Source organism: Suncus etruscus, chromosome 20 (genome assembly GCF_024139225.1).
Source record: "Suncus etruscus isolate mSunEtr1 chromosome 20, mSunEtr1.pri.cur, whole genome shotgun sequence".
Lineage (NCBI taxonomy): Eukaryota > Metazoa > Chordata > Mammalia > Eulipotyphla > Soricidae > Suncus > Suncus etruscus.
The window spans coordinates 12,661,119-12,669,896 of NC_064867.1; the positions used below are offsets into that span (position 1 = coordinate 12,661,119).

At 37.8% G+C, this 8,778-nt stretch overlaps 1 long non-coding RNA gene across 1 annotated transcript; it reads right to left on the reverse strand.

The window, feature by feature from the left end:
- Positions 1 to 7,875: 7,875 nt before the first annotated feature.
- Positions 7,876 to 8,568, reverse strand: LOC125997900 (uncharacterized). The gene is made up of 2 exons (XR_007491862.1): positions 8,535 to 8,568; positions 7,876 to 8,317 (listed from the first exon to the last, which is right to left on the reverse strand). It is a non-coding gene; the product is annotated as an uncharacterized LOC125997900 (long non-coding RNA).
- Between the last annotated feature and the right edge of the window lie 210 nt (positions 8,569 to 8,778).

An 8,778-nucleotide genomic window follows, 5' to 3' on the forward strand; every position in this document is an offset into this window, starting at 1 on the left:
CTCTACATGTCGTTGGAGATTCCATGGTATCTCTCTTATTTCTTCCTTTCCAGATGTTTCTCTTCAGTTTTTGCTGACTCTACACTATTTTACTTTGCTGATTCTACGTTTTTACTTGAGCTCATAATGTAGAAGTACCACTGATCTTAGAATGAACCCTACTTTCTCTTTTATGATTATAATTTCTAAGTAATGTTGAAATTGAATCTGTAGCTGAAGCTAATTTGTGTCTCCTGTCTAGAACTATTCCTCTGAGTTCCATATGTGTAACAGTAATATATTTCAAAGTGAACATGTCTAGAATGAGCCGTGACACTTTCATCATTTCACTACTAGCAACTTCATCCTGCTCCTGTCTTCAGAGCAAATGATGAATAAATAGCCCTCCTGAAATGCATTCTTTGTAAGGAATACTATATACATCCCTTTCTCAAAGATCTTAAAAGTTTTTTACAGCAAGTTATTAAAATCCAAACTCCTTGCCATGATTTATGAGATTTCTTTATGCTGCTAAAATGTCAATATCATAATTTTTTTTTTCTTACAAAACCCTTGTCACAGTGGTTTAACACATCTAGCTCTTTCCTCTTTCAGGACCTTATCATCTGCTATCACATTTTTTCTTTTTAAATATTTTATAAAATTAAAGAACCATAATTTATCAAACTATCCGTGGTTGATTTTAGGCATATAATATTTTAACAACATTCTCTTTGCCAGTGTCAACTCCCATCACCAGTGTTCCCATACTCCATTATTCCCAGCCATGCCCTTCCTGCTATTTTGACATAGCAGGGTTTAGTGGTTGGTTGCAGCTTAGATGACATGTTTTCCATATTTTTGAATCTGTGCTTTGGGTTTATAACTATACTAATCTTCGATATCACAAATATAATCGAAGCTTTGAGCTGTCTTTGCTGAATTCTTCCCTTCTCATCTTCCTTTCTGCCTTGAATTTCTTTCTTTTTTATCCTTCTATTCCCTGGGTGATTTAGGAGATTCCCCCACTTAACTACATTACATTTTATCATCCCGTTATTCTATGTATACCATAGATAATTAAAATTATCTTGTATTTGTCTTTCTTTTGTCTTACTTCACTCAACATGATATCTTCCAGTTCCAACAAGGTTGCAGAAAATTGTTGATTTAATTACTTCCTGCAGCTGCATAGTATTTGATTTTGTATATGTACATTTTCATAATGTATTCATTTTTCATGGGACACCTAATTTTATTCTTATATATATTATACTAAATAATGCAGCAATGAATACTAGCATGTATATGTCCTTCTGAATGCATCTCTTCCTTTTTTATTTACAATGATATCTTTATTTAAGAAACCTGGTTACAAACATATTTGCAATTGGGTTTTAGTCATAAAATGTACACCCCCTCTCATCAGTGCAAGCTTCCTACCACCAATGTCTTCCCTTTCCTACACCACCCACTGCCTATCTTCAAGACTGGCATTCTATATCTCTCACTATTAATGCATTGATAGTTCTTTGTGTATTTACTTCTCAAAATGTACTCACCACTCTTTGTGGTAAGCTTCATAATGTTGTCTGATCCATCTGGTCCTCATCTCTATTGCCTCTATTGCCATACTGTATATTTTTTTAATTCCACAGATGAGTGAGATTACTTTGTGTCTATGTCTCTCCCTCTGACATATTTTACTCAGTATAACAGTTTCCATGTCCATTTATTTATAGAAAAATTTCATGACTTCATTTTTCTAACAGCTGCACAAAATATTTGGTGGCGACTCTCTATGTTTTTGTTATATGGGTGATGTTAGCTTCATAAAAACTATTTGGCAGTTTTATGTTTCTTGTACTTTCTATATAGGCAGTTGCTCCTCTTGGTATGAAAGAATTATTTAATGAATCTATCTGGGCCTGGACTTTTGTTTTAGGGAAGAATTTGATTACCATTTTATTTTGTGTGTGTGTGTGTGTGTGTGTGTGTGTGTGTGTGTGTGTGTGTGGTTTTTTTGGTCACACCCCACAGTGCTCAGGGGTTATTCCTGGCTCCAGGCTCAGAAATTGTCTGTAATTTACTTCTAATTTTAGTGCATTATGATCTGAGATGGTATTTTGTACAATTTCTATCCTCTTCATTTTATGGAGCTGTCTTTTATGGTTCAGCATATGGTCTATTTTGAGAATGACCATATGCATTTGAGAAGAATGTGAATCCAGTTTTCTGGGAATAGAGAATCTTATATATACTAAGCCACTATTTTTCCATTTTTTTCTATTCAGAGCTAGTATTTTCTTGTTAGGTTTCAACCTGATTGACCTATCAAGTGGTGGCAGGATGGCATTGAAGTTTCCCATTATTATTGTGTTGTTATTGATGTCTTTTATAAATGTATTTAAAGAAAATGCATTACATAGTTGACATATCTGATCATTCATTTTTAGGAAGAACAAAAGCAACATGTTTTTTATTTTAAAAAAGAAGGTTGAAAGAAAAATTAAAGAAATGGAAGAGAAAGGAAAGAATATTTTTGAAAACTATTGATTCACAATGAATTCATTGAAGCATCAGCAGAAAGTTTAGTAAGTTCTTTTTTTAAAAAAGGATAAGAGTTAAAAAAAATACAGCAATAATGGTGTGAGAGTGGCAAGTGTTGTTTGCATAGGCCCAGCAAAATATGGGTACAATGGGGGGAAAAAGCCTTGTACTAAATACAAAGAGACCTTATTTCTGAAGTTCTCTGGCATAAGACCGACTCTGGGCTCCAGGCATACTAGGTTGTCCAACCCCTGAGTCATTCTCTGTAGCGATTTTTTTTTCACACATTAGCTGTTGTTGTCCAGTTTCTGTAGATAAAGATTCGGTTTCTGTGCCAGAAGGATTCTGGTTTCTGTGTGGTTTCTGTGTTTCACTGAAGTCAGGATGTGGAGAGTTCTCCAGTTTCACCTCACCATCAGATGCGGAGTGTCCTGCCCTGCAAGCAAGTTGCTGCTATCACTGAGTCATCTGGGTGTCAAGAGAGCACTGCTTGAAGTAAAGTCAATGGCAGGGTAGCGGCAGGGTCTCCCCTGGTAGAGGTTTGCCTCCTGGTGATGTTGTAGACAATAATGGTTGTTTCTGTAGATGGTCAATGTTTCAGGGGTGTATGGGCAATGCCATTATTCGAAGGCCTGAAGCAGGTCATTATGCCAGTTTTCAGGGTATAAGGCCTAATTGAATTAGAAAATTTGTGTTCCTATCTCTGTTAGATAATAACTTGTTTGCATATGCAGTATTTTCCCATTTTAATGCACCTATGTAAAAGAGGAACAATGCCACAATGTATTATTGGTACCTCTGGGGAGCCGAGGGAACAAGTCCAACAACCCCCTTAACTTGGTTCTAACATGAGTTCTAAAGTGAAAGACTCTTCTACCATAATTCCTTGTTAAACAGAACACAAAGAAAGAAAGAAAAACAAACAATAAACAGTGGGCACAATTGTCACTGTATAAGGGGATATTCAATAATAGTTATAGCAATTAAGGGAATATATCTAGGATATTCAAACGAGATATGTATGCCCCTTTTATGCTATTAAAAATAGTCGGGAGGAGAGTGCTGAATCCTGGACGCCATTTTGGTCTGTGATTTGACCTGCTGGAGTCTGCAAAATGACTCCATATAGGAAAATGCCTTTGATTGGAACTAATCAGAAGCCTAATATGGTAGCAACCACAGCTACACAGTGAAGGAAGGTGGAGGACAGGAAGCTGCTGAGAGTAGATAAATAGGAACAGAGTACTGGTTTCTTTTCAGTCTGAGAGTCTATATTTTCATTTTGGTGTCTGGTTGGCAGCTAGCTTGGGTAAAGGTTAAATGTGGAATAATAGGTAGTGGGAGTGAGGGAGTAAAGGACTTAAAATGAGTTTCTGGGTGGTGAGCCAAGGCAGAAAGGAAAGTATACAACATAGACATTCTGTACATGACAAACAGATTAAACCCAATGATATCCAAATAATTGTTTATACTTTCCAGTGGGTGGGCTAGCCCCTGCACAGTTTCAGAATGGACAGGGGTAGGAAGGAAAGTTGCCTGAAACTTCCTGAAGCCAACACCTCTTGTGCTGCCATTCCCCATGTTGGCAAAACTCCTGGCTCCCAGGAATGAAAGAGATCCTTCAAGAGTTGGAAGCCCAGAAGTTCATCACCCCCACCTAAATGCTCTCTCTTCCCTCCGGGTGGAAAATGGGGAAAGCCTGGGGTCCCCTTTAAACTCCTTGTTGGGCCCACCCTACCGGCCCACACTGGGCGTGTGGTCCAGGGATAGCCCTGGAGTTCTGGAGGAAGGAGGTGGAAGAGTGCTGGGGGTGACCCAAGCCCTGCACCCCTCCTAGGCCTGGTTAAAAAGGCTTTTGGCATGGCCGAGGCCCACTATTCCCTTTTTTCAGTTTTGTCAACAATTCTTTTAATGTTTTGCTGGTCCCTCATTGAGTACCTATATATTTAAGAGTGTGATTTCCTCCTGTTGTACATTTCCCTTAATTATTAATGAATTTCCAGCTCTGTCTTTTATAATTTTTTTAATTCTGAGCTCTTGTCATCTGATATTAATATGGCCACTCCAGCTTTTTAGATGATTGTTTTCATGTATGATTGTCCTCCAACCTTTGATTTTGAGACAATGTTTGTTCTGATTATTCAGATGTGTTTCTTTAGGCAGAAGAATTTGAGATTCAGCTTTTTGTTCTATTTCTCTGTTTCCCTTCTGTTTCTCTTGACTGGTGCATTTAGTCCACTGACATTGAAACAGATAATTGTCATGGGAATGAGTGTCATCTTTATGTAGGAGTTTGGTGTGTATCTCAGTCTGTCTTGTCTTCAACTTTTATTTTTTTAAAGAAAGTTTTGAATCTAAAATTTCTGAGCTCATGTTTATCCATGATGCTCTGTATCCTTCAAACCTAAATGTGGGTCTGCTTGCATTAAGTATTCTTGGTGAAGCATTCATTTCATTGAGTTTTGTCACTTTGTCCCATTACAGCATTTGGTCCTTGAGGGTTTTTCGTGACAGATCTGTAAATCTTAATGATGCTTTTTTGAATTCACTTTGCCTTTTTACTCTCTGCATTCAGTATTCTATCTTTATCTGTGGGATTTGTCATTGTGAATTGGCTGTGTCTGGTACTCTTTGGGCATACAGGATTTGGTTGCATGAACTACTTAACTCTGGTTCTTTCTCTGTAGTGATGGTCCTTGACTGTTGATTATTCATGGGGATTCTCTTCTTGGATCTCTGGGACTTCAACACTTAGATTGTTTATATTGAGCTTATCAAAGTCTTCTATTTTCATCTGTTCACATTCTTTTTGAATATTTTCCATTGTCTGATCATTTGTTTTAAGTTTCTTTTCCTATATCTTCTGTTGTATGGAGTTATTATACACCTCATCTTCCAGATCACTGATTTTGTCCTCAGATGCTGTTACTCTGTTGGAAAGGCTTTCCAGTGTGGTTTTCATTTTGCCTACCAAAATTTTCAGTCCTGTTATTTCAGTTTGGAATTTTTTAATTTCTACTTTCATATCTTATTTGTGGTTCATTCAGTTTGTTCTATGCTTTCTTGAGTTCTATGAAGATCCTCCATAATTCTTCCATGAAGACTTTATCTGAAAGGCTAACTAGATGGTTGGCACTTTTTGGGTCATCAGAGCTGCTATCTTCATCCTAAATGAGTGCTGGAGTCCTGCATTGTTTCCTCATTGTCACACTTGTAGTGTGGTGTTTTCTACATGTTGTGTGGGGATTCATTGACTAGGAATAGAGCCCAGCTGCAGAGCAGAAGGGAGCAGTGGGCTCCTCTGGCTCCTCCCTATGGAGACATGGTCAGCTCATTTCTGTGAACTTGCATTTCAAGGGCCTTTCAGGGTGGCGTTACATATCTTCTTTTATTTTAAATTTTGAATGTAAAAGAATATGGGGGAGCTTTCAAATGATGCTCAGAGAGTTTGATGGTCATTTACTTCATTTCTGTTATCCAAGTGGTGATTAGATATAAGGGATGATCATGCAGTACTGTTTGGGATCTGATGTAGCACAATCTAAGACACACTGGCAATTTTTGGGAGCCTTTTAATGATAATTGGAATAATTAACCTAGAGCTTATTGGCTCCATTTTGAGCCAGTGATTGAGCTGAGTCCAGGTGCCTGTGCTCTAATAGTTATATTATCTCCTAGTCCAAAGTGTAAAGGTAATTTTATTTAGAGTATTTAATGTCAGTATATTTTTTCTTTTATTTTTAATTTTTTTAATTATTTAATTTCATAAAATCTTTATTTAAGCACCATAATTACAAGCATAATTGTAGTTGGGTTTCAGTCATAAACAGAACACCTCCCTTCACCAATGCAACATTCCCACCACCAATGCCCCCCTCCCTCCAACCCAACCCTTGCCTGTATTCAAGACAGGCATTCTACTTCTCTCATTAACATTGTCATGTTAGTTGTTAGTGTTGTTATTTCCCTAACAGCATTCACCACTCTTTGTAGTGAGCTTCATATTGTAAGTCAGTCCTTGCGGCCCTTAACTTTATTGTCTCTGGTTAATGACAGTATATTTTATGTAACTCATTTCTGTGTTTCCTTTTCTACTCTTCACTTTTTTTCCCAAAGTTTGAGATTTAATTTAAAAAATTTCCTTTTTTAAAGAAAAAAAGTAGACACAAGTTAAAATTACATCATGGGACTAGTGAAATAGTACAGTAGGTAGGGCACTTGCCTTGCATGTTGTCAACCTGAGCCCATAAATGTGCGATTCCTGTATGCAGAGAAAGAATAAACATTGAACATTGCCAGGAGTGGCTCAAAACAAAGATAAAAAAATCTTTCCCATAAATGAGGGCCTTGTGGTGTCTCAGGAAAAATTTTGTTTTAGAACATTCGTGTGATGGCTCTTTATATAATATATTCTTTCCATACTTTTTTTTTGTGTGGTTTTTGGGTCACACCCGGCAGTGCTCAGGGGTTATTCCTGGCTCCAGGCTCAGAAATTGCTCCTGGCAGGCACGGGGGACCATATGGGACTCTGGGATTCGAACCGATGACCTCCTGCATGAAAGGCTAACGCCTTACCTCCATGCTATCTCTCCAGCCCCTCTTTCCATACTTCTTGTCTCAGCATGAATGTTACCTCATCAGGGATATTTTCCTCTATACCTTATCTAAGGTTTTAAATATATATAAATATATATGTAAATATATATACATATATAATACTAGACAGCTTATTTGTTTTTATCAAATACAATGTATTTATTTTGAGAATATATTAAAGAATACAATTTACTTAATATAATGTATAATTTAATATACTACAATGACAATTCCCATTTAAAATTGTCTAAAATATTTTATGATTGGTTATTTGGATAAAGTCACAGTTTATGCTTTAGACTGATTAATTCTTGTCATCTCATATAGTGATAAAGATTACAGAATTCAGGCAACCTTAAAACAAATTCATTCCTGAATTACATTCTCTAAGTGGACCTAATCTATTAAAAACAAGAGGTTTGATGATGGTGGAATCCCTCCAGCCAGAAGTTGCACAGCAATTCACCGGGAAAGCTGGATCCATGGGGCTTCATCGTTTCACCGCTTGGCTAAAGTATCTTGGGTCTTGGTCACATTTTGGAGTGCCTCTCCAATGTCCTCCAGCTCCATCCACATGGCCAATCACTGCAACTCATAATTCTCCAACCTCTCCAAACAGTCTATTGTCAGTCCCATGAGGATCTCAGGTTCCAAAGTTCTGATATCCAGGACCTCTTGTCTATAATAAGACATGGCTTACTTTCAAGAACTACAGGCTGAATTTATTCATAATGGGATTTCTCTGAAGCTAAAAAAAAGAGTGAAATTTTCTTGCATCGTAAAACAGAAATAAGAAACAAGAGATTCTTCTTTTACTCTTTGCATAAAATTGGCAACTGTCTTCTAGTAAGAACTAGACTGTTACACAAACCAAATAGAGCATGAGACTAGTGAGGCAGGTAATTCTTGGAGGTCCAATTCCCAAGTCCCAGTGAGTATGTTATAGGAATGACCCTCAAATTGAACAAGGAGAAGAGGGAAGAGCGCAATTTCTCTGGGGGCTGCAGAAGACTATGTGCCACCAAGGGCAAAGTTGAGCGCTTAAAAGCTCCAGAGAATGAGGACAGCAGTGGAGATTGGGGGATGAGAGAGGAGACAATGTCTGTGTTCTCTGAAGTAGAGTGAATAAGTCATTGAACGAGTTTTGTTTTGGGGCCACATCTGGCAGTGCTCCAGATATTCCTGCTCTGCCCTTAAGAATCCCTCCTGGGCCCGGAGAGATAGCACAGCAGTGTTTGCCTTGCAAGCAGCCGATCCAGGACCAAAGATGGTTGGTTTGAATCCCGGTGTCCCATATGGTCCCCCGTGCCTGCCAGGAGCTATTTCTGAGCAGACAGCCAGGAGTAACCCCTGAGCGACGCCGGGTGTGTGGCCCCCCCCCCAAAAAAAACAAAACAAAAAAACAAAACAAAAAGAATCCCTCCTGACAAGCTCAAGGAAACTATAGGAAATGCTATGGATCAAACTCGAGTGGGCCATGTAAAAGGGCAAATACCCTCCTGCTGTTACTATATTTTCAACCTCTCTTAGCAGTTTTTTGTTGGTTTTAGACAGCTTATTTGGAATGCTGAGAAAAGTTACTTTCTGTCTGATGTTTCAGTTTTAAGGTTTAGTATCAGGTAAAAGTTTAGTATCAAACCTGTAAAAGATATA